Here is a 6,000-nt window from a genome sequence, read left to right as displayed (position 1 = left end):
TCGTGAGCAGAAGAAATTCCTGCGTGCCCTGAGCTCTTGTTCCTTCTTAAATAGACATTAACGCAATGTGCCTATAATCTTCGTTCCTTGCTTATATCGCCTCTTTTGTCTAAGTGCGGATTCCAGCATGACGAAATGGTAACTAATGCAAAGCCTGAATATACCACTAGTGTTACCATTACGCCATCCGGGTATGACAGGCCGGTTTAAATAGCTTTCACCACTGAGCGATCGGTGGCACAAAGCCATAAGCCCGTTGGCGGCGGAACCACGTATGGGGCCGGGCTGCTTGATGCTACCCTACTATATTATGAACGTTAGGATGCGCGAGCGCCTTCTAGCTCGTACGTGCCTTAAACGATTGCTGGAAAGCGCTTTAACCCGTCCATGTATTTTCTCCGGTTACCTTCCCCCTTGTCCTCATATTTGACCGACTCACACCAGCGAGATGTTAGCGACATTTATTCGGGAAAGAGAGAGGACTTTTATATCCTACAATGTTTTTTTTGTGCTATTCCAAGCGGCCACGCCACTTTTCCGTCTGTTCCGGTTCGTTGAGTGGTTGATTCTATCTTTCTGTAACGTATTGTTCACGGGCGCTTCAGGTCATGGGCCCCGTATAAGTCCGGCTTCAGTTAGCCTCCTGGCATCACCTTTTCCTTTTTTTCACTTGTATCGTCGAGTCTAAATAGATGGTCTGTACTTGTAAGGCCTGCCGCAGTGAATCGGTAGAAACCAGTACTGTCGTAACGTTTCGCTTAGCCGTTTGGCATCGGGGAACGAATACGAACCCCCGAAGATGACTGGATATGAAAACGAAAATGTGGTAAGCAACAGAGGTGGAGAAATAAAGAAACCTCTCGTCATTCTAAGGCTACTATTGAACCCGCTGCTGTCCGCACTACACCGCTCAGCGGCTGCATTGCACGATGCCACTACGTTTCTGTAAAGGACGACGAGGCCCCGGCAATTTTTTAGTGTTTTGAAAACGGTCTCGCCTCGTCCTGCCCGAAAGCAAATCGCTGGTCGACCGTCTTCAGGAGAAAATTAGGGCTAGAAAGTAAAGGGGAGATACGGTCGCTGATCTTCTCTTTGCTACGATTGGACCCATCTGCGGAACGGAAGGGCCGCAAGTGATGAGACAATCAGAGTACCCGCTAAACAGTATCGCATTGGTAATGGTCAGCTCGATAAAACCTTCGAAACAGAGTATACAGAGTAGGTTTCCATCGAGGGTGAGTGTTTAACATGGTAGTGCATCGTTACAAGCAGCGCGACGTAGACCGAAGCGTCCGCGTTATAAAGAATAGTGCTACGTTTTGTTAGAGTTGCTTGTAGCGTCTGTTTAATTAAAAGTAATTGTTTAGTGAAGTCAACATAACAGTAAATGCCAGCAAGCAATAAAGTGTTTATGTTGATATTTAGCCGCTATTGCATTAGCTCTATGCAACAATCTCCTGTATCACAATTTTCCATAAATATATTAATCCTTACAGACCGAACACGGCAGCTCGGGTGCGCTATCGCCACCACGGGCACTGAAGCATAATTTACGTGGACGTATTTATGATATGTGAAAAGAATATGCGGACCTGTCGGGTTTCCCAAAGCTTACTTGATGTTGCGTTCCGATTACAACCTTGTAAATATTTCATAACAAGTAAATCCCAACATACAAGGGTACAAGGTATCCCCTGAGTTCACTATGGGCAATATTTCTCCACGTTACTTACCAGCTCGCCGCTCCGTCAATTCACTTAGAACTTCGACTCAGAAAGTATACAATGTTTACATTAAACGCTTTGTATATATTGCATGTGAATCACAGTGGTGACCAACAAAACAGAGAAAAAATTGCGCGCGCACTACGCTAATAGTAGCCACAGTGTGTGTATATGTCAATAATGTCTATGAGAAAATGCGCAGCTCAAATCCTGAGTAGGGTAGACAGTCAGGAGTGCTTGAACGAGACTCACATGAGTAATCAGGACACTTAAAACGTTCAGACAGGAATTGCATTCATCAAGAACATCTGGTGTAACTGTTCATGCGGCACTGCTGCAGGTGGACTAATTTACAATAAAACGGGCAACAAGTTCTTGGGTAATATGCTTCTTATAATAGTTCCAAGAAAATGCAAAGTCAGTAATACCAGATGCACCGAAAGTTTACAACACGTACAATATCAAAGCAACTCCAATCCAGCTTTCCTCACCGCAGCCCCATAACGGATATAGCCACAGTTTACTGGCGAAGTCATTGGATGACTACAGAAAAAGTCAAAATAAATGATAAGCTTCTAATATAATGCTAAATATTTGAAAAATTCTAATTAAATCAGATTCCTACGCAGCATTAGGCTTGGAAGACCGCGCAGCACCCCGTTCATCATAGCAAACGCAATCCATAAACATATACAGAAGAAGAAAATAGGATTGTTTTTCATGTAGTATAGACTCAGCATATTTGAAATAAAAACAACGACGATCATATGTCCAGCCATTGAAAAATCCGTACTTGAATAAATTGAAAAAACATACGCAACGTTAGACCTCTCTCATATAATTTGCTATGTGTACGAGAAGTGCATACTGATAAGCGATATAAATTTTATAGAAATGCGTTACAGATCCCAGACAACTGCTTAAGGATGGGTCAACTGGGCTCATTTGCTTGCTGACCTTTTATCGTGTGCCTGGCAGAGATCCAATGTCCTATATTTGCTGAAAGACCATCACGTCTTTGTGAGTAATAGGTTGCGTTGAAACTAAAAAAGCCATTAGCTATTCAATTTTGACGCTCAAGTGCAACGTGTCCTGCCAGCCTCATCTGTTTGTAGTCCAATTTGTTGATGCTTTTTGAAAGGATCTTCTTTAAGCCTTCATGCGTAAATATCGAGTTTTGATAGGCTTCCTATTTCGGTGTGTAACGAAGATGTATCTTAGATGAAATTTAAGCTACTCTGAATTATCGTAAAGTAGGTCCCTTTAACGTCACGTTATGATGATGGCAAAACTAACCGAGGTTAACATGGACATATTTTTCATAATTATAATTTACGTATCTGCTTGTGCGACACTCATCAATCAAGACCTTATTCATTAGGACACTGCTAGGTTCAATACGGGCACCTCTGGGAATGACGCATAAAGGAAGCTACCCTCTCAGAGTTGTCGGTCATATTTTCATGACGATATTTGCCAGTTAATCGTATAGCGGTGTGCGTGCCGCACTTCACAAGCAGGTTTGACAGGGAAGAGAAAAAGACATTAGAAAGAGCGCACCTCTTAAGACGCGCTACAAGATATATGAATTTGATCTTGCTGAGAAAAAAACCGGATACGTTGCCCGCTATACAGGATACATTGGCTCAGAATTAATGTCATTTATTTGTAGGCTGCAAGTATTTCGATGAAATCTTTTGCATTTACCGAAAAAAATATTTCCGACTGATGAATTTATTCCATGTAACGACCATCCGCGTCAGTCCCTGTCTTCGAACCTCTACTTGATAACTACGATGAACAAATTCACGTTGTCGTGTTGATATTTGTTACAGTAACTCAACTATCCTTATGGTGGCGCAAAGGTTACGTGACTGCTAAATTAGCGGGAAATGTAACATGGTTTAGGTTTGAAATCCGACGTAGACGCTTTTCGCTTTGCGTTGGGGGGCGAGTCGTCTGAGGCAATGCTTACCTCATCATCCGGAAATTACCGGAAATCATTGATGAGAGAATGCTCACTACTCAACGAGGCATTTCTGCGTTAATTTGCTATTACGGAAACATGTGGCCTAGAATTACATTTAGTGGCCACCGACTGTTTAGCGACAGCTTTCAGAATAACTATATTAATTTTGTTGGTGACAGATATGCTTTTTTGAAAAAAAAATCTTTGAAAGGAGCTGTCTTTCTCAACGTGTGGAACATTCAGATTGTAAGCGCAGATTGGAAATTGCCGACAGGTAGCGGTCGTTTCTGCAATAGCTTTTACATCGATGGTGAACACTCTCTCGTGGCTGAGGAACTTAATAACAGCTTGCTGTTCTGCGTTTAAGAGAAGCTAGAAATTTTATTAGCATTAACTATGCCTTTTAGATTTCACGGAGCTTGAATCTGACTTTAATGGTATGACACGTGTACCTGATACAAGTTTTCGCAAAGGATTTAGTCCGTGCACCCGGCGACGCATTAAATATTTCCACCAGTGGGCGCATCCAGAACCCCAGTATCGGCAACAATGGATTTTAGCACTTTCTCGACTAGCTGTGAAATCCTTACGGCTATATAGGTATTCTTCCTGTTTTGGCCCTCATAAGCTGGCCTGCACTAGATGTGTTCTCAAACACTGTGCTATAAGCTGTTGACTTCAGGTAACAAAGCAAAGTTTCTTAGCTCTTAGATCTTAGCTTAGAGGTTCTTTCTTGCATTTGACCTTTCGGAAGGATTCGAACATATCTACTTCAATTTATTTACGTCTATAGTTCAATGTAAAAAAAAAATGTCGGTTTCACGCTGTGCTGCAAATCTGTACATTTATGTAAGGAATAATTAAGGAGCAAACTAATATTACCATAACAAGTTTATTCCCAGATGTGACTTAAACCTATTTTGTAGCGACTGAGAGATCTTGACCACTTGATTGCACATTTTATTAGTTCAAAAGTGGCAATGTGTAGAAACGTGTGTAGATGCTTTCCTGTTGCATTGGTGTCAATGATGTATCATTTTGCCTATGTCTAGTACCAAGAAGGTAAAAACAGGAACCATTTTTATCAACTGCACCGTTAGAAAATATAGCTTAAGGGTAGAAACTTTGTGTTTTTATTTAGACCGTCAACTAAGGGAGGATCCAAAATATGCATAGGTATATCTGCTTTTCTGTTCAATTCTCAGTGTCTCAGTCACTAATGTCTGATGACATAGTTGCAATGTTTTTCAATTTTGCCTCCAGAATCAATCCGAGCCAATATTAATATTGAACTGAATGCGAGATTCATTACACAAAACGTTTAGAAATCGAGAGCCTTAACGCACCACGCATACGATGCTACTGCCTCTTATCTATTACTTCTCCAGTATCAGTCACGCACACGAGATCCTTCTGTTCCCCGCTGCTATAGTACCATGTAGTTCCGCGAAGTGTCGCTTTCCCCAACCTCTCAAGCTTCATTCAGTGACAGAGAGGATGCCTCCCTTACAGCTTGGCTAACGAGCAGACTTATCAGACGTGTTAGTATGCTAAATTGATGGCGAGCTTACCCTATTTTTCGAAATGTCAGGGCGATTTCTCATTTTAGATTCCGGCAGGTCCGGTAATCTGTTCCCTTGCCCGCAAACCACTGGTTAAAAGGAGTCAGCAGTCGAACCTACCAGAACTTCAGCTTCGCAAATCATAATAACTTTATCCATATCTGCTATGTTTCCGCCGCTATTCACCCAGGGACTTCGCCAACCCGAATGCGATCACCGCCACCCGAGGCACCATCGTACTCTGAGTATTATCTGTTGATATCACAGCTTTGCTCTGGCCCGTCACGAAGTAACGGAATTACGCTGATCCTCGCTGCTGGTCTTGCGTGAAAAGTACTTCCCGAACGTTTTCCATCAAACGATATCTAACAATTCATCACGGTCTATATCGAGTGCAATAATAAATGAGATGATTGACGACTGGTACATAAAAACTAACCGCTTGCGATTAATATGGCAGCCTACCTGCTACGCACTACCTGGCCACCGAAATAGACGAAAGTTCATATGGCTTGCGTGTACTACTGGACGTGTAGCCGAACTCGTGGTCGCGTTAAGAGAGCAGCAGGGCAAAAGAGGACCATTTCTGAAGTTGCTTATTTTGACGACCGGCGTCTCTCTGTAACTCGTACAAGTTTTTTCGTCCCAACTCGCCTTCTAGTCAGCGCATTCAGTAATATCGGTGGCCTAGTAATAGTAAGGGGGCCGTTGGACTGATCGTGCAGTTCAAATAGGTAGGTCTAGC

This window comes from Varroa destructor, unplaced genomic scaffold (assembly GCF_002443255.2).
Source record: "Varroa destructor unplaced genomic scaffold, Vdes_3.0 BEIS01000005.1, whole genome shotgun sequence".
NCBI classification, from domain to species: Eukaryota; Metazoa; Arthropoda; class Arachnida; order Mesostigmata; family Varroidae; genus Varroa; species Varroa destructor.
This window is presented reverse-complemented; position numbering follows the sequence as displayed.